At 45.0% G+C, this 23,859-nt stretch overlaps 2 protein-coding genes across 6 annotated transcripts in view; one reads left to right on the forward strand and one right to left on the reverse strand.

Moving 5' to 3' along the window:
* Window positions 1-4,090, reverse strand: part of PEAK1 (pseudopodium enriched atypical kinase 1) — a 111,724-nt gene extending 107,634 nt beyond the window's left edge. For 3 of the 4 annotated variants that reach the window (XM_059857908.1, XM_059857906.1, XM_059857909.1), the window contains exon 1: window positions 3,953-4,090. The gene's annotated coding sequence lies outside the window, so the exon portion shown is untranslated. Of the gene's footprint in view, window positions 1-3,202; window positions 3,328-3,952 lie in introns of those variants that run through there. The other variant, XM_059857907.1, reaches the window with a different exon arrangement.
* Window positions 4,091-4,334: 244 nt separating this feature from the next.
* HMG20A (high mobility group 20A) overlaps window positions 4,335-23,859 on the forward strand; it is a 42,319-nt gene continuing 22,794 nt past the window's right edge. The window contains exon 1 of one of the 2 annotated variants that reach the window (XM_059857910.1): window positions 4,335-4,658. The gene's annotated coding sequence lies outside the window, so the exon portion shown is untranslated. The remainder of the gene's footprint in view (window positions 4,659-23,859) is intronic. The other variant, XM_059857911.1, reaches the window with a different exon arrangement.

The following is a 23,859-nucleotide window of genomic DNA, read 5'->3' on the forward strand; positions in this document are numbered from 1 at the left end:
ATCCCAGGGGTTCTGAAATCCTGTTGTTCTTGTTGTCATCTGAACAGACAAACTAAAAACATTTGTGGTAAATCCATTTTGTAACTTGGTGAGTTAACATGTTAACTTTTCAAATAGCTGAATGCATCCCAAAAGAAATTCAATTCAAAGAAGGTGACCTCAGAGTTACACCCACTGTGTAGTTTTCCTCTATCCACATTTTGCACTATCAGGCAATCTCAAATCAACTCAGTCCACTTTAAGAGATATGGGAAAAGAAATTGCTTGAGTCACTCAGCTCTATCTATCTCAGGCAAAAGGAAAACTGAAAATTTCTTACACAGTTGATACTTTCTGCTTTTGATCTGGAAAACACAGAGCCCACAGCGCTAAACCACAATTCATGGAAATTGCACCTCAAATATTGGACAACTAGTTAGAATTATTACAAAGTGAAAACAAGCCATTTATCCTTGTCACTGATGTCGTGGAGATTCTAAAGCTGTCACATTCTCCTCAGTGTACGTGTTGACTTGCTCCACTTCACCCTGCTTTAAAACAATGCAAGTCAACTAGCAACTCTTACTCCAGTTTGCAGCCTGTATTTTTCCACTCTAGATGTAAAACTGTATGGTAATGGAAATTCTGCATTATTGTGCTGATCCATATGAAACAATGGAAGTATTTCAGCCTTAGGCCAATGTAAATCCCAGTGCAACTCCTGGTCCTCACACAGCGGCTGTGTGGGAGCACAGGAAGGTGGGAAGACTGGTAATGCCAAGAAAGGCTCTGCAGACAAGGTCCTTGCAGCAGCCTGTCCCAAGTAATGCACTCACAGAACGTGCTCCATCCATCCCTCCAGGTATCAGCACGGAGAACCCAAAGCCTCTTCCGTGGGTCTGGGGCTACACATCCCCTTCTCCAAAATCCACGGGACTTTACATACACAGACAGTGGAATTTCCCTCACTGGTGATTTTTGGCTGCCACTAACAGCCAGTAAATTCTATATATGGCTGCAAATAACTTGACATTCTCTCTCTCAACTTTGCTTCAATTACTAAACCAAAACATGTTCTACAGGTTATTATTTTTGTACTCAAAGTAGGCTAAAAACATCTGGAGGTGTTAACAGCAGAGAGATAAGAAAGTTACATTTTTCGTTTCCCCATCAGTTGTTTTCTTTACAATCTCCTTTCACACCACAGGTACTCCACAACCCTCTCAGCGCTTTCCACCAGCTCAGTACCATCTCCTCGTCAGAGCCGAGGCATTTGCATTTCAATGCCCTGCCCGTACCCGAATGTCAGCTCTGACACACCGACTGCACGGGAGGGAGCAGCTCGGCAGGATTCCCGGCAGGATTCCTCGGCAGGATTCCCGGCAGCTGCAGCAGCACAGCAAGTGGGACAGCGCGGGGCTGGCAGGAGACAGCCCGGCTCACCTCGGGGCCCCACCTGGCGATCCTTGGGGGCTCTGCTCCGGGGCTGGGCCAGGGGGGCTCCAACAGCCTCACAATCAAAAGAGGAAAAAAAAAGAGAAAGGACTATTAACACTGCCTGAAACCCAACCTCAGAGAACAGTCAGAACAAGAGGAGCAGCGACAAGGAGGAAAGCTGCAGATCCCTTCAGAGAACAGGGCAAAGCAAACATGGGCCATTAGCAGGGATGGGATAGTGTGATCCTAAACCGGGATGAGGGAGCCTAAGAGCAAAGACTAAACAGGAAAAGGAAAAGAAAGGAGACACAGAGGAGTGTAAATTCAGAAACAAAGTAGAGAAAACGTGTTAGAAGTTAACTCAGAGTAAGTTTCTCACATACATATTTTTCCTAGCACGATACAGAAGGTTAACAGTAACTGCCAATATCTATGACCCTTATCAATAGATTACAATAGTTATCATAATATATTAGTATCCTGTTTAGGAAAATTAAATCAGTCAACATTTAGGAGTCATTTAACCAAATGGCATCCTCCCCTTTATTTTTCTTTAAATGACTGATTCCAACCAATTCCTTTACTTGGAAAGTAAACAGGAAATAATACATATATTGGTAAAGATGCCTGGAAATGGAGTTTCTGAAGAGCTGAAAAGTCAGAAACACAAATTTCCCAAGAAATTAAAATGGTATTTTGTCTCTTTGCTCTCTTTCCGTGAAAGAGCCATAAGACTTGCAGATACATAGGAAATGCTGCTCCTTCAAATGAACTGCATGCTCTAAAGTAGAAGGAAATGCAAACATCGCATCCATTATGAACTGCAGCTGAGTGAAAGTGCCTACCTGCAGCCAGGCCAGGCAGCAAAGTCTGCTGGCTCCTTGTTCTGCAGCTGGTACCTCCTGCCCAGGCTCAGGAATCACACCCCACCTGCCACTGCTCAGGTGAGGAAGGTGTCCTTTAGCCAGAGAGATCTGTCCAAAAAGGTAATTTAGGAAATCCGTGTCTGAAGTTATCTACATGGGATATCCTAGCAACACGGGAAAGCCATCAGGAAATGAATACATAAGATTAATCATGGAAAGTTACTCATGGAAAAACTGGTAATTCCTTCTTGCATAGTTCTGTATTTTAGAGAATAAAATAAAGTTTTCCTGAAAACACATTGAGCAGTAACTCTGGAGGAAGATGCTTAATCTGGATAAAACAACTTAGCTACTTTACAGACACAACCTTTTAAGCCAGTATGAAGCTAGATTAAGAGCTCTAACAAGTCCAAACAACCAAATAAAATCTCCAAAAGTATTTGCCACTCTTGCTACACCCCTTGATTCAGACTGTCTAGAGGAGGTTTTAAGTCAAACAAAAGTCACACAGCAGGAAGGACATCCAGTTTGCCACAAAGGCAGTTGTTCAGCTGGCAATTTTAAGAAAGTTAAAGTAAACTTTCTAACTATAGAACCTAATTATTGGAATTCCATAAAGTCTTGGTTCCTAAAACAACTGTGCGTTCTTTTCTTCATGCCCATATATCTCCATATGTTATTTTTTTAGTAAGTATCTAGGAACAAAATGTCTTAGCAGACATCAGACAACCTTTAAGCCACAGTAGGTAAGGGGAAAAGCTTTGGAGGCACTTACGAAGTGGTTAAAGAAGAATGAGCTCTACAAAAGTAAATGGCAAAGATCTAAAGTAAACAGAAGTTACGTTCTCTGAGAAGGAGCCCCTAGTTAATCTGAGGTCAGAGATCCACCAGACGACATTCCCCCTTGCCCCTGTGCTCACCTCGGAGCAGCCTGGCCATTCTGCATCAGGTATCAACTGCTCCACAAGCAGCAGACAACTGCGAAGTATTCACATCGTTTCACTCGCTGTCCCAGCGCGAATCCCAGCTTTCCCAGCCCAGCCTCAACTTCAACCTCAATAAAAACTGGCAAACAGACCGACCCACCTACAAATCCAAAATAACCTTCGAGAGAAAGGACCGAGAGGATGGAATGCAGCTACACACGTCCATGCCAACACGTAAAGCCTTTCAAGTCAGTAATTCCTAATAATAACAGAGCAGGGACAGAGCCCCGGCAGGAGCAGCATCCACCCGGCACCCACAGCAGCTTTACCCCGGGAAATTCCTCGAAGGTGTCAGCGCGGCGGCAGGCGCTCCCCAGCAGGGCGCGGGATCGCGCCGCACGCTCCCAGCCGCGCTGCGGGCTCGGCCAGCGCCCGGGGCTGCCGGCGAGCACCCGGGGGCCCCGCGCCGCGCCCGGGGGCGAGGGCGCCGCACGGCCCCGTGGGGGCCCCGGCGCGGCTGCCGGCGCCAGACGGGCTCTGCGGGCGCCGCTGCGACCGGGACCGCGGCGGGGCGAGGGGAGCCGGGGGACCCGAGGGGAGGGAGTGACGGGCAGTCGGCGGCTGCGCCCCGCCGGAGCCCGGCTCGCTGCCCCCGCCGCGGCCCCGCTGAGGAAAGCTGACCGCCGCCGCCCCCCGGCCTCCCCTCACGGCGTGAGGGGCCGTCACCCCACTCCCGTCCCTCACCTGGCAGGGGCTCCCCGGCCCCGCGGCGCCTCCCGCGGGGAGGCGGCGGCTGCACCCCGGAGGCTCCGTGCGGGCTCGGGCTGGGGCTCCGATCCCGCCGGGCCCCGGCGAGGACGCGGCTCCCGGGACGGGGCTGCGACCGCCGCGCCCGCGCGCAACAACCAACTCCGGGCGCCGCCCCCCGCGCGCGCACCGCGGCCACAAGCCCCGCCTCTCGCTCGCTTATTGGCTGTCTGCGGCGAGTGGGCGTGGCGCCACCGCGGGACGGTGCGAGGCCCTCGGGCGGCCGGGATAACCGCCGCGAGAAGACTACAACTCCCGGCGTGCACCGCGCGCGGGCCTTTAAATGCGTTCCGTCAGTTCGCGTGCGCGCGCGCGTGTAGAAAGCATGTGCTTCCGCCTGCGGTGGTGAAGTAGTCCCGCTGCGTGGTTTGAATTCCAGCCCCGCGCTGGGCCGCTGAGGGGAGCGGGACGGTGGGCGCCGAGCCGGGAGTGCTCCTGACTCGGCTGGGCCTTCTCCAGAGGGACTCCTCTGGGAGAGGCGAGAGGGCCGCGCTGAGGCGGGAGCGGAGAGATCCCAGCAGGCGGGGCTGTAAGGTGGCCGTGCGCGTGCGGGAGGCGCGGCGGCTGCGCGGGCTGAGGGGACCCGGCTGAGGGGACGCGGCCACCCCCGGCGACCCCGGCCCTGCGCCAGAGCCGCCGGCAGGTCAGTAGGGACGGGCCCGCCGCCCCTCCTCGGCCGCGGCGGGCAAGGAGCCGGCGGGCGGCCGCGGTGCCGTGGGCCGCCGTGAGGGGGGCTGGGGCAGCCGCCGGAGCTCACGGGGGGTGAGGGGGAAGAACCGGATGAGGGTCTAAGTGCTTGGCTTTCGGTGTTCTCCATTATATATCTTTCCACGGTTCCCCCAAAGCGATATTTCATGGCTCTTTAGTTCTATTTATTAGTTCTCTCTGTAGGTCCACTTAACGTTCCCTTGTCAAGCAGGTGATTTATTATGGCGCGGGTTTCTGATACTTCTGTCCAGGTTTCCACATTCAGTTCCCCCTTCTGGGGAACCAGGTCTCTTATTTCGAGCGCTAAAAAGAAGCCCCGAACCTGGGGTTGAAGACACCGGGGCCTCGTGCCTTGCGAGGCGCCATTCATTCCCGTCCTCTGGAAAACCAGCGCTAGGGCAAAAAGGAGGAAGGGCAGGGGAAATAGAAATAAAAGAGCTCCCGCTCTCTAGAGTAGCGGCCTCCAGCTTTTTTGGCTGTCAATAAAGAACACTTTTTATCATGCATCTCTCATGTATGTAAATTTATTGGTTTAGCAGTTATCTACATGTAGTAGTATACTGATATATACTATAAAACATACTCAGACATAGAAATTGAGAAAGGATAAGACAAAGGCGAAATAGACAGTATATTAGGACATTCTTTCACAAAGCTGCAAAAAATGTAGCTTTTTAATTTGCCTTGCATGTGACCCCCTCGACGACTTTTAGAGCACATGTATGTTGTTCTGAAGTGACCATTCTTAACTTCTGAAGACTGTAAATATAAACTGCTGATAAAAACAAAGAATTTATTTTTCATAGGTTTTCTTTTTTAATTCTGGCCATATGTGTAGGGGCACAACCTATTTGAAGACAGTGTTATGATAGTGAAATGTTGTTTTACCTTCTCTTGGCTTTTTTCACACCTATATCCTATGCCTGTTAGAAGGGATGAGATATTCAGTATTTCTAGAACTATATCACTTCGTGGCAGATACTTTTCCCCATCCTTAGAAATCTGGCATGTCTTGAAATAGAAGTTGAGAAGTTTGGCTTAGAAATGGTATCTAAAGTATTTGGGTTAGTCTTTGAAGTCCTAGGTTAACTCTTATATAGGATCCCAGCAAAATGTTAGAAAAATGAGAGATTGTGTGATCTGACCACATTGTCTTTGTTATAAATGGAGTTTTGTTCTTTGGTTGCCCTGGTGAGGCACACAGAGGGTATGTGGTGATGACCTTTCATGACTCAGAAAAGGGAGGAGAGAATCCTGTTCCTTTGGTACCTGAGGCTGGGTCCAGCTCCTGTGTGTACCCGTTAGAAGGTGGCTGTAACAATTTCTGGTGCTCTGCAGTGAAGCAGCCAAGGAAAGAGATTCTCACTGTTTACACCTTGTGCTCTTGCAGGGATTTCCCTGGCCCAGCTCAGGCTTGCAGGGTGTGGCTGGCCAGCAGTGCCCCTAGAGCTGAGAAGCTGATCTCCCTGTGCTGCTGGGTTGCTGGATGCCAGCCCTGACTGTGAGCTGTGCTTTTGCTTGTATGGCATCACAATGTTACTGTCAGGGCACAGGAATGGAGAAAATTGTGCAGGGATGTGCTGGGGCTGACTTTGTAACTTGTGTTAGTGTCTGTTCCCCGTGAAGTGAAATGAAGGGTCACTCAGCATCCAGGTGTGTCTCCTCACCTGCCACAGAGGCTCAGCCTTCCATGCTAATTGCTTCTCCTTGATTAAATAGGAAGTGTTTTAGGACCAGTTATTCAGTGGGATTTTTCTCAAGCTTGCTGGCTCATACAAGTTTCTGAATTCTTGCTGTACTTCTTGTCCTCTCCAGACTGTGGGTGGAGAATTTAAATATTCCCGTTCAGCATTGCTGCAGTGCACACAGAGCTGTGCTTGGTTTGTTTGAGTGTTGGGGCATGTGCTGTGAGGAATTGTTAGAGGATAAAATAATGGAGACACTCTGGATAGTGGTCTGTGGGAGAGATGGGTGACTCAAGGGAACAGGCCTTTACAATTTTGAGGACAGTAGGTGAATACAGAAAAGTTGTCTTTTTTTTTTTTCTTTTTTTTTCCCCCAGTTATTCATATACCTTTAATAAAATGCTGTTTCAATCTATAATGTGAGTGGCTTGGGAGTCCCAAAATGAAGTTGCTTTCTGCATTCCTTGTAGCTTTTTTGGTTTTTTTTTACTTCCATGATTTCCTTTAGAAAGAGAGAGGGAAAATGTTTCTTATGTTCATGGAAGCTGTTAAGCTTCTGCTGTTTTTAAGACAAGAAGAGTGATCAATAAACACACTTCAACACTAAGTGTTCACGAGGTATGAATTACTAAATGTAGTTTGCTTTAGAAGCCACTGGTTTTTCCAGAGGACTGGTTTTTGAAAGCAGGTAAGGCTAATTGGTGCCTATTTCCAATACACAGTCAAGTGGTGGCTGAAGCTTTATTGATGTAGGTCAGGCTCCATGGCAGGATGTGCAATGTTGGCCATATTGTGGGGTTGGGGCTCCTTCCTGTCCAGTGGCATCAGCAGCACAGCTGTTGGTTTGTGCTGGAGTTGGACTCCAGGGTCCTTGTGGGTCCCTTCCAAGTCAGATGTTCTGTATTCTGTGGTGCAAACCTGTAGTCTGATACTGGACCTGGAATTGTGAGGGCAAAGCAGCCAGATCTGGCTTTGTGCATGCACTGCCAGTGGGACAGGTCTGGTGATAAGCATTTCATTACCAGACTAGTCTGTTTTAATCTCTTGCATAATGGGATTGTTGGGATGTATATGGTAAAGCTATTTGTATGCACATTAATCCCACAGATGACTAATTCTTGTTAAAGGAATAACTTGCATTGTTCATAGCTGTTAGAGGCAAAGCTGAGACTGACATTTGATTTCTGAAAGTCTTCTTGGTACCACTTTGACAAGGACAGCTTTTGATGAATTGCAGCTACGCCTACCTTTGAGTGTGTTTATTTGTGAGAAATCTTCATTCTGTGTTACAGGGAAACAAAACCACTTAACTGTGGAATACCTGAATTTCTTCCAAGTTCTTAATTTGTTAGGAAATCTTCCTTGTTCCTAGACCTTACTTTTGCAAGTTCTGATGTACTTGGAAAAAAACCCATCCTTCGGAACCATTAGGAGCATTTTTGGCTAGAATGTTTTAACAGTAAATATGTTAAAAGGAGCCTGTGCTGTGTTGCCTTCATTAATGATTTTAGTCCTACAAACAAATAATCCTGCACTGTTTTGCAGGAGACTGTGGCAAGAGCTGACTTTGGCTGACTGATTTGTCTTTTGGACCATACATCTCTCCTGTCATACAGTGAATTGCAAAATAAACCTTATATTTCACTGTTTCTGAAATTTTTGTGACTTGGATTGTTGATACTGTTTCTTCATGTAAAAGGGAATGGAAATCTAAGGCGCTGGCACTTGCCTTTGTGCATCATGGCTGGGATGAGTAATGAGGTGAGCAGTGGGCACCCTTAGCCTGCAGGTCAGGGTGCTGGGATACCATGAAAATGGCAAAGGATGGTTTGGTCACAGGATTGAGTGGCAGAAGGCTTTGTTGCTGACAACAAAAATCTGTGCAGTGCATAAGAGAATGAGGGTAGTCAGTGTTGGTTATTAGTTGACTTCAAGAGGCTTAAGACTGACAGGATTTATTTCTGGATCCTTTTTTCCATTTTTTTTTCTTCCCCTAACAAGTGTAAAACACAGAGGATTTCTCAGCAATTTGGTGAATTAACAGGGGAAAAGTCTACTTTTGTTTTATTATTGTGTTCAAATATGAAAAGATGATAAATTCATAGCTATAATTATACAGTAGTGTCTGAGGGATTGTTTGCTGACAAAAGAAATTCAGCAGTTTTTCAAGTGCTCTTCAGAATGTCATCTGTAGAACTTGCCAGGCTTTGCTTGGAGGGGTTCTCAGTCTTAACCAAATGGTGGTTAAAGCAGGTCTGACTTGGCTGTGTCTGTTCTGTGGTTCCTTTTATTTCAGGTAAGTAGTATGGATGAATTAGTGGGGTTTTTGTGAATTTTTGTGTTTGTTACTTAAGAAATAAACTATTTGTTCCTCTTGGAATTTCCTTGGCTGCTGTTTTGATGCCTTGGACATAAGGTAGTTTGTTTCTTCTTGACTTTGAGTATTGTTTGCTGAAATCCAGTAATTGGCAAAACATTTAGTAGTGGAAATGAAAGAGATTTGGGGAGAATGGACTTGGTGTAAGAATAGGCTAAGTAATCTCAGGCTGGTGTCCTGAGATTATAATAGAATTGTATGTTCAGCAAAGGCTGAGTTTCTGATGTAACAGAATCAGTGTCCCATACCAGTATTGAGGGTGTGCTGTGCCTGACAATATATGGAAAGTGGCAGTCTCCATAGTTGGGAAAGCAGTGGAGAGAGAGCTGTGGCAAAACAACTTCTGGTAATAGTATGACACTGTACAGGACAGAAAACAGATCCACACAGAGCCAAGTGCTGGGAACAGTAAACTGTGAATCTTCTGTCACACTTCCAAATCTGGAGTTTGCTAACATTGCATTTCTGCCAGGAGGGTGTTCCCAGTGCAGGATAGTGGCACGTGGAGGTGAGAGAAGGGAGCTTTCAGTACAAGCTTTGTAGTTTGTCATTTTAGGGTTGTTGTTTCCTTACTTGTATTCTACCCTGGGTATGGTGGTGCTCTTCTGCCCCAGTTTTCCCCATCTTACTTCAAGAACAATCTGCCTTGTTTGAATTTTCACTTATCCAGGACATTGACAAAGACACCTTCTGATAGCTAAAGGATACAAAAGTAAGACTTACTGAAGTAGGATATTCCATTTAAAGCTACCATCTCCTCAAATATACAGGCATCTTGTTGGAATATCTCAATAATGACAAATTCTGTGGGATTTCTAGAGCAGAGGAGCAAATCTTCAGAGTCTCTAAAGTCCTGAAATATAGGCATATTGGGATGCATGTTTTTGCAGCCCTGACATCTAGCCAGTAACTATCATAGGTAACCTCCTTAAATCTTTTGGAGCAGAGTGCTGGCTCTGGGTGCATGTATGTTGTAGCTGCTATTGCACATGACTCATGCTGCTGCTGAAGTGAAATTGAGATAACCAATATTTGACTAAATCCTCACTGTTTGAATATGTGGGAAACATGACAGAATAGACTCCAACTACTCTTTGCTGAGCTTAAGAAATTACTGCAATTCATGTAAGATACGACAAGCCAGTATAATAAATAATAAGAAGAAATTAATCAGAATTGTAGAATTTAAGTTCTTTTTCCAGACCTATGGAGAAGAATCTCATCTTTCATCAGGAGGATAAATGTTTGCTTTAGATTGGAAAGGGGGTAAAAAGTCATGTCAGTTTATGATATAACCCCAATTTTTTCTGGTAATCATATTTTGTCCCACTTAAGACTATTTTGGGGCCCTCTGTTACTGGAATAGCTTCAAATGTTCTTTGTTTCTGGCAGCAGTAGAATTTTAGGGAGAGCTGAATCGCAGCCTGTGGAGTTATAGCAATGTACATCACTAACTCCTGGCTCTGTTACTCACATCCCTTTTTCTTCTGCCAGCTGCTTGTTGGATCCTTTGCTGAGCCATTTCACCCTTTCATTTGGCATAAACTAATTTGGTAAATGAACTAAATGCTCTTCTGTTTCTTCAGCATGCTGAACCACCATGTGATTTGTCCAGGGAACAGGTGCCAGGCTGAAAGATGATGCTCTAGGAGTAGTTGGTAGCTCAACAGGCTTAGGCTGCAGTGAAACCGTAGCCTTAGGCAGTGGACAGCTGGTGTCTGCACCTTCCAGCACCTGGCTTCTCTTCATGCAGGCAGAGGATCTTTCTGGATGCTTCTCTTGATGTCTTGTGAGAACTACAGCCCACTGCTGGCAGAACAAATCCAAAGTTATCTTGGGTGATTGGAGGTGGCTCTTCAAGCTGGGTACGACTTTACCACGCATGGCAGTGGGTGTTCCCATACACATTCTTTTTCAATTAGCTCTGGTATTCCTTTGAGCCCTTCCTTACAACAGTGCCTAGTTGGAGATACTGAGCCTCCTTGCTTTCCTGGGATTCTCCCAAAGGGAAGAGTTAGGGAGTTAAGTAGCTCTGTAAAATGTCCAATAAGCTGTAACCAGCTGAGAAAGGGGGAGAGGGCAAGACCTTCCTTTTTGCAGCAGCAAGTTGCTGCTTTGTAAGCTATCAGAATCTAGGTTGTATCAAAATATGCAAAGCTTGAGCATTAGAGAACTACAATTTTCAGGCCTCTTCCATCTTAGGCCACCAGTATTTTGTCGGTTTCCCATTCTGTGTCAGTTAATAGCTATGTATAAATCATGTGACATCATCAGGATTCTGTAAATTGTTCACTAACGCCAAACATGTACTTGTAATGTAGAAGCACAAATATTTTTTCTTAAAGCTCTGAATATAGGAAAAAGAAAGTGAGAAAAAAGCTTCTGAATCATATTAGCTTGATCCCTGCTTTCTAAATGTCAATTTCAAGTAACAGATAGTGCATGATTCATACTGCTTGCTGATGGTTTTGAACAAAATGCCATCAAGTTAAAACTTCTGGGTTATTTGTGGAGAGGTAATGTGACAAGTGCTTTTTCAGTAGTTGTGGTTGACTAACCTGGTTCAGCTTTCTGTTTTTAAAGAGTGTACTCAGGCAAACCAGACTTGATATTTGGTGCCATTAACACAAGCACGGCTCTGGACAGGTGTGGGCTGGGAAAGCTTCCTTGGAAGCATTGACATGAGGAGGTGTTGGAGGTGACAGGATGATCCAGCTTGGGAACATTAGCATTTAGTGAAGCTTGAGCAGCTAAGCCTTAGGTATAAATAAGAGTACAGAGGAATCTTAACAGGCCTGGTATAGCACGTGTCTGCTGCAGCTGGCACTGGCACTGCTACAGCTGCTTTGGAATTCTGAAAGGGTTGCTAGCACACTGGAAAAAGATCAGTTTGAACATGAGTTTAAGGCATATTTTAACTCCTAAAAATACAGACAGGTGCAGCTTTGTTTAACTTCTTGAAATGATACATTTATCAAATAACAACTTAATCAGAGTTTATTGATACAGGCTCTTAGCTTATAGGGTCTACCCTGTGAAATCATAACAAAATCTACATGACAGCTGCAGTAAGAAGTTGTACAAATTTACTGTGTGCATAAGTGCCATGTGGGACAGCTACTGTAGTGATGCTTCTTACTTTAAAACCATGGTGAAGGTTTGAATTCCTCTGTGTTTGTTTTTTAGCAGCGGGTAGTGCCTGGTGTTAAATGGGTCACAGTGATCACACTCATCCCCTCTGGCCTGTTCCTCTGGCTGTACTGCAGCTTTTTTTACAAGGAAATAAGCTTTTCTAATTCCAGCCCAGGAAATTTTTGGAAAGCACAAAAACTTTTCAGGTATTTGTATTCAACTAACCCAAGTGGTCTTTGTCTTGACATAGGATTTGATTGGTCTGTTTACATTTGGATATAAAAGCCTATAGCATTATTAACTGCATATTAAACTTAGACTGTGAGACTTTATGTGAATTGTTTTGAATGTGCAGTGATGTGAAAATTTTCCAAATATCAAAGATACTTTTCTTACTTGAGAAATCTTTTCTGTTAATATTATTTTAACCTTAAAAAACTTAAAGTTCATTGCAAGTATGAAAAGCTGTGAACTCTGTTACAGATGGCTTACTTCAGTTTTCTCTATTAGAAATACACTTTACATGTTTGGATTTTTAAAGCAAGTTATTTATATCATTTTATTGCCACTTGTAAAAACATGCATTCTGTCCCAAAGTCATTTCAACAAAGTATTTCTCAAGGGAATTACAGAACAGACCTTTATCAGGAAGGATTTGCAAGGCATGCAGAAAATAACTGATCACAAGGAACTTTTCAGCACGTTCTTCAAGTTTTTGTTCTCACATTGCTGTTACATGGAAAAGTACTTTATTCAAATAACCACATACAAAGGGTTTACATTTTTATAGTGAGGAAGAGTGGGAAGGCAGATTTCAAATGCATACTAAAGGCTGGATACATTTTAAAAAAAGCCTTCAGCTTGTATCTTCATGTCTTTATGTTATAGACTTCTGGGACTTACATTGGAAAATGTAATTTTGTTTATTGGTACAATTTCTTTATTGAGACAATTCCTTATTCACAAGTCTGAGATCAGTAATGTTTGTCAGCTCAGTGTCTCTACTTGACTTTTCCTGGAGACATTTGAGTGATGCTCTGTAAATGCAGGGACCTGCTGCTCTCTAGCTCTGGTGCATGGTTGGGTGTTTTCCTTCCAGCCTGTGGTTGTAGAGCAGTGACTGATCAGTGGAAGACTCTGGGCAAGTGATGAGTCAGGATTGTGGTAGTGCAGCAACACATTCTAACCTAGAAATGGTCTGTCCTGTAGATAAATTTTACTCAAATCAGTTGTCAGTCTGTAATGGGAAATGTGTCTGTCATATTTGTAGTTTTGAGACTTGAGTGTCTCTGCTTCTGAACTGCTTTGTAGCAGCTCGGTTCTGTGGATGTGTTTGTATACCATTGTAACTAAAAATACAGAAATTTGAGCAATTGGAGGTTTTGTAGATCAGATAAAGGAGTTTCCTGGCATTTGCTGTGACTTCAGACTGCTAAATAATTTAGCATTTAAAAGGTGAATGAAATGCAAAGAAGCACAAGAGCATTGATAAAACCAGACAAGACTTAGAATGGCAATTTATTGAAAGAATAGAGAAGTGTCAAATCAGTGAAACAGTTGACAAATCATTTGCTTTTTGGGTGTTGAATGTAGAGGGGGGTTGCAAGTGTGTGAACTACTGCAGCAGTTATTCAGGTAGGGCTGGAGTATCACTGCAGAGATGGGTTCGTGCTGCTGGTGGCAGGACTGTTAGTTGGTGATTCATAATCCAGCTTTGGCACACATGTCTCTTCAATTTTTCATATAGTGCTGACTATTTCTTTTAAGATTTAAAGCCCTTTTGTCATGCAGATAACAATATATCCTCTGTCTGGCTAGAAATGAGAACTTCCTTTGCTCATGGGTGATGAAGGGTTTGATGTTAAAATATCTTCTTGGTCCCTCAGTCATCTGTCCCTATCATCTTGTGAAAGTGTGTGCAGATCATTTTGCTGTTCCTTCCACTTGAAGGACAGATTGAACAAGTGGACTAGTTAGTGAAGTGGCAAACACAGCAGCCCAGAGCTAAGCTCTCCATTTGAAGAAAAGAAAAAGAACCTGTTTAAAGCTGCTACTGAGTTAAACCTACTTGAAATCACTGTAAGTAGGGTTCTGTGAAGTGAGCCCAGTGTGGGACTTCTCTTGGAAATGGCAGCTCGTCATTGTTTTTTACAGTTTATTGAAGTGGTTTGAACTGGGGTAAATACTGCTTGTTGTACTCAGAATTGAGAGTAAACCTGAGCTTAATTCAGAGGCTGAGGGTGTCTTTGATTAGGGTCAGTGTTGGAAGCTCAGCTCTAGGTTCACAGAGAGAAGGTCCTGGGATTCCTTGCTAGGGTTGTTCTTGATGGTTTTTCTGGTTAATAGATGAATAAAGTGAAAACCTTCTCTCTGTTCCTGTGCTGTTTTATCCTCCTGTCCCTCCAGCTTTGTCAGGATGGGGGGAGGTGTTGTCTGATACACCTGTGTTCCTATGGCTGCTGTGAGGGCTTTTACAACTGCTTTTGTCCTGTCTTCCATCCATCACTGTCTGTGTCCTAAGAATAAGCAGTGCTTATTTCTTCAGCTCTTGGTAACCTTCCTAGCAAAAAACCAAAGCAGTTGAGGGCATTTGATGATTTAAATCAGTGTTGATCAGGATTTGAGTCAGACAGTGTAATGTGTCTGCTGTAAAGATGACTTCACCTTGGTTTTGAGTAGGTGTTGGGATCAAACGACCTCTAGAAGCCACTTCTAGTCTAAACTTGGAATCACTAAATTTGAATGATGCAAGAGATGTATTCCTTGATTTCTGGAAGTAGGTTTAATTCAGTATAGCAGAAAATGTGGACCTTTCTCACACAGTTTCCATTTTTTCCCCTTCAGCTGGGCAGGGGCAGCTGACAAAGAAACTGTGGTGTCTGGGCATCTGCTTGGCTGGGTGGGTCTCAATCAGCAAAACTAGTTGGAATCTTTAGGGGTTTTTTTGTATGCTTAGGAGATACTTGTGTGTAAAATGTGTAACTATTGGGTGATGTCAGCAAGTGTTATTGAGAAAGGCATTTTAAATAGGAATGCAAATGAGTTCATGCTGATTAAGACATGGATACTTGAGTAGAAGAAAATTGAATCGTGAAGAGAATGAATGTTTTTGCCTCTTGTTAATTGAACTGTTAGCTGTAAAAGAAATGCACTTCAATTGTCAAAAGCCATAATTTTTACAAACTGAAATTTCAAGCAGTGTTTCCTATTCGGCTTGGTTACTTGGCACAGTTTCAGATCATAAACTGCTTGTTTCCTACATGCTAACCTCCAAGACCTGGGCTTGCTGTGCTGTGGATGGGAGGTGTTAAGTAGAGTTTGGTGCAGTGTCTTCTGCCAGGATTCTTTATTTACACAGTGCAACCTGCTCTGAGGTTTCCTCACTGCTGCTCCTGATCAGGCAGCAGTGGGACTGGTGATGTGTGTTTTGGGGATGTCCTCATTGCTGAAGGATCAGTGTGTGCTGCTTACAGCAGCCAGGTAAGGCTTCACTCAAACCTAATGCTTCCTCCTGGGTGTTCTGTCATGAAAAACAAAGCTCAGTTCAGATGTGAACTGAACCTGCTGAATTCTTTCTGGTGCACTTACCACGGAGCTTTGGAATGCTCTGGCCATATTTTGTCTGTGTTATACATAGATGACCCTTTCTGTAGGTCAGGAAACAGTTCCAGGGTAGGAATTAGCTGTTTTGGGGGTCTGTTAAAGACCAGGAAAAACAAGCTTCCATTACTGTAATAAATGTTTTATCTTGGGACATCTATAAGCTCAAATATGATTGAAGTTTTCATAAAATCTGAAGAGCTTTTATTTTTAAAAAATAGATTGTTTAAAAAGCAATATCACGCCTTTTTGCCTTTGTTTTGGGAGATGTAGGGAGGAGCAAAATATAAATGAGTGCTTTTTCAGAGGGGTCTTTTGAAATGAAAATAGAGTGCTGGTGACTGAGAAGGCAGTTGTCTAACTCAGAAAGCTCTTGAGCTAACTTTGGGGATTAAATATGGTATTTGATCCTCAGCTAATCCTGTGCTTGCTTCTAACAGAGTGCAAAAGGTAATCAAAGAATATAACTTTTTTATGCTTGCACTTCTGTTGTAAAATGTTTGGGCTCCACAAATCAAGCATTGTAAAATGTTTCAGCTCCACAAATCAAAAAAGACAGTAGTGCCTGAGCTCCTGTTTTCCACCGGTTGGGTTTGTCTGTTTCTGCTCAAGGCAATGAACTTCAGGTTATGATATTATACTGAGGTGAAACCCATGTTGTAGCACTTTTGAAAATAGAAATGTTTTTCCACATTCCCACTGTTTAATGCTGTGTAAACCAGTGTGTTGCTGACCTTTTGCAAGGATCACAAGGACTTTAGTTCCTATTTCTCTTTGCAGTAAGAATTGCATGATGTGTATTCAGGTCAGAGTCTCAGCACAACTTGAGATCTCAGAAACCAAGCAAAGACTAGCAATTAGTTGAGATGTCCAGAATAAAAGTTAAGATTGGTAGTGCTTCAGAGTTTGTTTCTGAAGTTTGGTTGTATTTTTAGCTTTGGGAGATTTCCTTTATGACCTTTAAATCAGCTGTGCATCTCTACCCATATATAGGGGTTTTGGGATAATATTGCTGCTTTAGCTCAGAGGAACCATATTTACTTAACAAATATATATAGAAATGAAGTCATGCTAAAGAAATGTAAGATCATTATAAATCTGCTGTTTGCTAAATATGGTAAATACTCAAACCTGAATGCCAGATATCCTTCAGAACACTTGTAACTAAACATAAATTAGGAATCTTTCCAGGTAAAAGTGCTTGAAGACATAGTGTGTGAGACCTCCATCCTCTTGTCTGTTCAATCATCAAACTGTTTGAAAAGATTTACATTCTCTTCTAGGGCTAAATTTATTGAGTGCTTTGATCAACTCTAGTTTTCAAAGCTTGTGCATGTTTCCCACCTGCAGTTTCTTGTTTCCAGCATATGAGGAGCAGCTGTGGAAGAGAGAAGTTGGAAGAGCAGATTAAGTCTTGGACTTGCTTTTCCCAGGTTCTTCTTTGCTCTTTGGCTCCAAACCCTAGACAGTGATACTCTGCTCCTATGGGTGTTCCCTCACCCCGTTTGCCTTCTTGCCTGTGATGTGTCAGGAGTGCACAAAGAAGAGGCTGCAGGAGGAAGCTCACCACTGCCTCAGAGCAGCTTCTCTGGGCTACTGGAGAAGGTCTGAGGATCAGGTGCAATATTGCAGATGTGCTGCTGTAGTTCCGAGCACTCAGCCTGGGATATTTAGGCACACTGCTGGCGTGGATGCTTTTTTGTCAATGCTACTTCAGCTCCAAAATGAACTATTTTCATTACTTATGCTACAGGTGTTCCAAAAATGTGCCTTCTCCCTGCATATTCCCACCCCTCACATGCATCTCTGCATCTCTTATGTATTGCTTAGCACTGGAGAACAGTCAGACTACTCCAGTGGCTTTATGCTTTTGTTAGTTTTTTCCCTTGTTTTCTCCTTGTTTCATGATGCTAACTATTGTCTTTTCCTCTTGCTTTTGGGTGAAGATGAGTATAGGGAAAGCTTAATTCTAACTTGTCTACATTCTGCTGTTGATTTAAGTTGGTTCTTTGATGGAGCCATGGAAGCACTGGGGTTTTGTATGATTTTAAAGATTCTGTGAGCTCTCCCTTTGGTGCTAAGAGGGGTGTCCTGGATTGTGCCTAGTTTAGAGCACAAAGTTTGTCTTTTTATATTTTCCTGAATTTTTGTTACTGGTGTAGTCTTTTCCTCTCGTATCCATTTTAACACCTTTTGTCTGTGAGCTCAGCTTTCCAATCTGGTGAACAATGGTCAGAGGATCTGCCCGCTGTTCCTGGAGAGGATGCTTTGGCAGGACTGGGCTGTCTTTTCTGTTTCTTTTCTTTTCAGGAATCCAGACAAGGTTTTGTAAGCAGTGTGCACTGATGTATTGATGCTTACATGAATCTCTTGTCTGTTCCTTTGTGCTCACTTTCCTTATTAGTTTTTCCATCAGAGTGTTTCCAAGGCCTTTACAATTTTTACCCTGTGATACCAATGGAACTGCAAGGAGAGCCTTGGCTGAAAAGGGAGTTTGGTTCACTTCACTTCACTCCAAACTTTAATTTCTGATAGGTATTAAACTATTACCTGAGAGTTTTAGGGCCAGATTAGAAACAAACAGCCCAACTCAGTTCTTCACTCTTCTTGCTATTAGAAAGTATTTGCTAATAGCAGTTCTATTGTTCAGATTTATATGCCTGTTCTTTTGCACAACTAAGGCTATCTAAAAATTGTGATTTCTTCTACATGATGGGTTTGAGGGTTCAAACTCACTTCTTTTGTGTTGGAATAAAATGCCATACTTGTTTTATGTTGTATGGCAACAGCAAGAAAATAAGAACAAAAATGTATGGAAGCTGACATGTCATATTTTTTTCTAAAGCTGGATCTTCTCTGAAAACAGACAGAATGAGTTGCTTGTCTCGTGTGAGAATCACTGACTCTTCCCACACTTCATTTCCTCTAACCTTTGTCCCTGTACCCATATCAGTGCATTTAAAATATCCAGTTCCATGCTGTCTTTGTGGCTTTTGAGGTCAGAGTAGATGCTTTTGTGTTGGGTCATGATGCCTGTGGTGAGTCATTCTTGTAAGTATATACTCAATCTCTTTCTCAGAGCATTCTCACATCCAAAGTATTCGACCCCATATTCTGGTAATGGCCATAATGACTTGTTTTGGTGGGTATGTGCATGAAAAATTCCAATCTGGATTCCTCTGTGGCAGCAGCCAGAGCTTCCTCTTGCAGAATATAAGTGAGCTTGGAGTATATGCTCTACTCCTGTACAACTTCTGTGATGAATAAAGCTTGGAGGAAAAGCAAAAGTGCTAAAATAGCTTTAAAACAGCTTTCCACTCTCATCAGGTATATGCAGTCTTCAGTTATTTTATTTTCAAGTATGTGACTTTGCATTTCTCTGGCCAATCACAATCAGGATTCCTTGACATTCAGTTATCTCTAGTTGAGAATAGTTGTTTGGCATTTTAAATCAAAGTGTTCCTCAAGCATTAATGAATAGTGTTTCTTATTTCACTGGTCTGATGCTGGTAAATGTTTGAACTGGGTAAACACCATGAAAAACTTCAGTCTGTTCATTTACATTTTTTAATTACTGCTTTGCTTATGGCACTTTTATGTTTGCTTTGCACAAACAGTGAGTGATTGAGTCTTACAGACATAAATGATCAGAGGAATGGAGCTCCAGTTTTGAAAGGAAGTGACCTCTGCTCACTGCTGGGGAGGGCTGGGTGGTTTCTGGCTGCTGGGCTGTGGGAAGTGTCTGTGCTCTGGGCACCGTTTTTGACACTCTGGAGCTGCTGCTTGTGGGGTTTATGGGGTGCCCCTTGCACCTCCTTAATGGGAAAGGAGCTGGTGGGCAACTTTGTCCTGTGAAATACGAGGTCCTCAGCTCCCAGAGGAGATTTCAAGTGGCAGAGCAGGTGAAGAAGAAGACTGAATTGCCTATAGCAACTGGAAATTCAGAAGACATTTTTATGGGCAGGTTACAAAGCCCACTCCCATCCCTGGTAGTCATCTGTTTGACTTACTTTAGGTAGAGTGATTAATGAAAAATAAAAAATTCTCAAGATTTATTTTGAGACTTAATTTTTGTGATCTGAATGGTTTCTGTTTTCTCATGTGAGATCTGTAACATGAGAATTAAATTAATTTTGCAGAATTGTATTTGTTAATGGTATTAGTTTAAATGGCAATTGATGCTATCATGAACAAAGTTAATTTAGAAGAAAATGAACTATCCTAATCCATGGGTACGTAATACCTGCAGTGAAGGGCTAGATAGCAAAGCACTCCCTCTGGATACCAGGGGTAACCACAGTTACTGCTTTTAGCTATCCAGGGATCTATAGCACAATTAGTTTTCATCTCTAAGTGGGCTTTTGTTTTCCCTGAAGTGATCTGAAAGCTGGTTTATTGGTAATGCAAAGTTTTACTCATGTGTTTGAAGGGAGAGAATCAACGTGGGACTGTTCTTGCCTTTGGAGAGTTGAGCATACACCTTTCCTGTGGCTTTCATTCCAGGGAACAGCAAGGTTTTACACACACATTTATATTTATATGTATATGAGAGATGTCTTGTATGTGCCTCATCCTAAAGCTTTTATGTAAGTAAGAGTAGAATGCAGAATTGAACACTTGTGTTTTTAAAATACATGTTTGCAGATGTTTGACAGCTGTTTCTAAGGTCAGAGTATGAATAGCTTTGTTAGTGTTTGCTGCAAAGACCCAATTAAACTAAATATAAACCTAAGCTTTACATCTTTCCCTTCTTTCCTTAAGCTGCTTGGAATTGCAGTGGAACTCTGGAATTTTTTCCTACAAGTCTCTGTTTTGGTCTGTGGTGTTTCTTTGTCTTTACTGGCAAGAAGTAAAAATAAAAGCAGTTGGCTATTCTCTGGTATGTATTTTCTGACAAAAACTTTTTTTGGCAGAAAAACCTTCGTCCCATTAGGTTGAGCTTGCAATTTTCCTAGTCACAAAAACCTTTGTCTAATGAGTTGCCTGTAGGGAAAAAGTAAAATCTGATTTTTTGCAGTGAAGTATTTTAGATATCGAGCTTCTGCTACAGCTTGATGGAAGAAAAGGCTCTATCAGAGGAATCTCAGCTTCCTCTGACAGCTCCTAAAATGTTGTGGTTTTAATAGGAGATGGACTTACTTCAGTTTTGATTCTGATGTTCTGGTTACTTGTGGAAAGGCAGAGGAAGTGATGGTCCTATGGGGTTTTGGATTTTCTCTCAGTGAATCATCTGAATTTAGATTGTTTGCATTCTGAAGTGCTTGGGTTCTGATGCTGAGATAAGAAATATTGTGACTCTTCTGTGATGTAGCAGATGATTGGTTTTTGTAATTTCTTAGCCTCTGAATGGTAAAATTTGGACATATTTACTCTGGCAAAGGCGGATGAGAGCCTTGAGGAGAAAAATTCTCCACTCAGCAGTAATGTTTCTAAAACTAGAGCTGGTGATGAGGTAATTGGAACTCCTGCAGTGTTTTATAATCAGCCTGTAAGTTGGATTTCTGATGCTGACTTCATATTTAAATATGCTTAACCATAATAAATAATCTTACCTTGTAATTGGATGGCAACAGAGTGTAGTAATTTAATTTTTATTATTCATAAGATTATCAGTTGTAATCTAGCCATTGAAAAGGCAACATTAAGAGAGGTTCTCCCTTTTCCCAGTGTTCAGGGGCATCTCAGGCTGAGCCTGGCCTTGGGATGAGAAGGAAGTCAGTGTGCATGTGCCAGTGACTCAGTGGTGACCAGGGCTGTGCAGAGACTGCAGTGCCAGTGACTCAGTGGTGACCAGGGCTGTGCAGAGACCCTGCAGTGCCAGTGACTCAGTGGTGACCAGGGCTGTGCAGACCCTGCAGTGCCAGTGACTCAGTGGTGACCAGGGCTGTGCAGAGACTGCAGTGCCAGTGACTCAGTGGTGACCAGGGCAGTGCAGACCCTGCAGTGCCAGTGACTCAGTGGTGACCAGGGCTGTGCAGAGACTGCAGTGCCAGTGACTCAGTGGTGACCAGGGCAGTGCAGACCCTGCAGTGCCAGTGACTCAGTGGTGACCAGGGCTGTGCAGAGACCCAGCAGTGCCAGTGACTCAGTGGTGACCAGGGCTGTGCAGAGACTGCAGTGCCAGTGACTCAGTGGTGACCAGGGCTGTGCAGAGACCCTGCAGTGCCAGTGACTCAGTGGTGACCAGGGCTGTGCAGAGACACTGCAGTGTCAGTGACTCAGTGGTGACCAGGGCTGTGCAGACCCTGCAGTGCCAGTGACTCAGTGGTGACCAGGGCTGTGCAGACCCTGCAGTGCCAGTGACTCAGTGGTGACCAGGGCTGTGCAGAGACTGCAGTGCCAGTGACTCAGTGGTGACCAGGGCTGTGCAGAGACCCTGCAGTGCCAGTGACTCAGTGGTGACCAGGGCAGTGCAGACCCTGCAGTGCCAGTGACTTATTGGTGACCAGGGCTGTGCAGAGACTGCAGTGCCAGTGACTCAGTGGTGACCAGGGCTGTGCAGACCCTGCAGTGCCAGTGACTCAGTGGTGACCAGGGCTGTGCAGAGACTGCAGTGCCAGTGACTCAGTGGTGACCAGGGCAGTGCAGACCCTGCAGTGCCAGTGACTCAGTGGTGACCAGGGCAGTGCAGACACTGCAGTGCCAGTGACTCAGTGGTGACCAGGGCTGTGCAGAGACTGCAGTGCCAGTGACTCAGTGGTGACCAGGGCTGTGCAGAGACTGCAGTGCCAGTGACTCAGTGGTGACCAGGGCTGTGCAGACCCTGCAGTGCCAGTGACTCAGTGGTGACCAGGGCTGTGCAGTCCCTGCAGTGCCAGTGACTCAGTGGTGACCAGGGCTGTGCAGACCCTGCAGTGCCAGTGACTCAGTGGTGACCAGGGCAGTGCAGACCCTGCAGTGCCAGTGACTCAGTGGTGACCAGGGCTGTGCAGAGACTGCAGTGCCAGTGACTCAGTGGTGACCAGGGCAGTGCAGACCCTGCAGTGCCAGTGACTCAGTGGTGACCAGGGCAGTGCAGAGACTGCAGTGCCAGTGACTCAGTGGTGACCAGGGCTGTGCAGAGACCCTGCAGTGCCAGTGACTCAGTGGTGACCAGGGCTGTGCAGACCCTGCAGTGCCAGTGACTCAGTGGTGACCAGGGCTGTGCAGAGACCCTGCAGTGCCAGTGACTCAGTGGTGACCAGGGCTGTGCAGAGACTGCAGTGCCAGTGACTCAGTGGTGACCAGGGCTGTGCAGACCCTGCAGTGCCAGTGACTCAGTGGTGACCAGGGCTGTGCAGAGACTGCAGTGCCAGTGACTCAGTGGTGACCAGGGCTGTGCAGAGACCCTGCAGTGCCAGTGACTCAGTGGTGACCAGGGCAGTGCAGACCCTGCAGTGCCAGTGACTCAGTGGTGACCAGGGCTGTGCAGAGACCCTGCAGTGCCAGTGACTTATTGGTGACCAGGGCTGTGCAGAGACTGCAGTGCCAGTGACTCAGTGGTGACCAGGGCAGTGCAGAGACTGCAGTGCCAGTGACTCAGTGGTGACCAGGGCTGTGCAGAGACTGCAGTGCCAGTGACTCAGTGGTGACCAGGGCTGTGCAGACCCAGCAGTGCCAGTGACTCAGTGGTGACCAGGGCTGTGCAGAGACTGCAGTGCCAGTGACTCAGTGGTGACCAGGGCTGTGCAGAGACTGCAGTGCCAGTGACTCAGTGGTGACCAGGGCAGTGCAGACCCTGCAGTGCCAGTGACTCAGTGGTGACCAGGGCTGTGCAGACCCTGCAGTGCCAGTGACTCAGTGGTGACCAGGGCAGTGCAGTCCCTGCAGTGCCAGTGACTCAGTGGTGACCAGGGCTGTGCAGAGACTGCAGTGCCAGTGACTCAGTGGTGACCAGGGCAGTGCAGAGACTGCAGTGCCAGTGACTCAGTGGTGACCAGGGCTGTGCAGACCCTGCAGTGCCAGTGACTTATTGGTGACCAGGGCTGTGCAGACCCTGCAGTGCCAGTGACTCAGTGGTGACCAGGGCTGTGCAGACCCTGCAGTGCCAGTGACTCAGTGGTGACCAGGGCTGTGCAGAGACTGCAGTGCCAGTGACTCAGTGGTGACCAGGGCAGTGCAGACCCTGCAGTGCCAGTGACTCAGTGGTGACCAGGGCTGTGCAGAGACTGCAGTGCCAGTGACTCAGTGGTGACCAGGGCTGTGCAGAGACCCTGCAGTGCCAGTGACTCAGTGGTGACCAGGGCTGTGCATAGACACTGCAGTGCCAGTGACTCAGTGGTGACCAGGGCAGTGCAGAGACTGCAGTGCCAGTGACTCAGTGGTGACCAGGGCTGTGCAGTCCCTGCAGTGCCAGTGACTCA

This window comes from Haemorhous mexicanus, chromosome 13, assembly GCF_027477595.1.
Source record: "Haemorhous mexicanus isolate bHaeMex1 chromosome 13, bHaeMex1.pri, whole genome shotgun sequence".
In the NCBI taxonomy this organism is placed as follows: Eukaryota; Metazoa; Chordata; class Aves; order Passeriformes; family Fringillidae; genus Haemorhous; species Haemorhous mexicanus.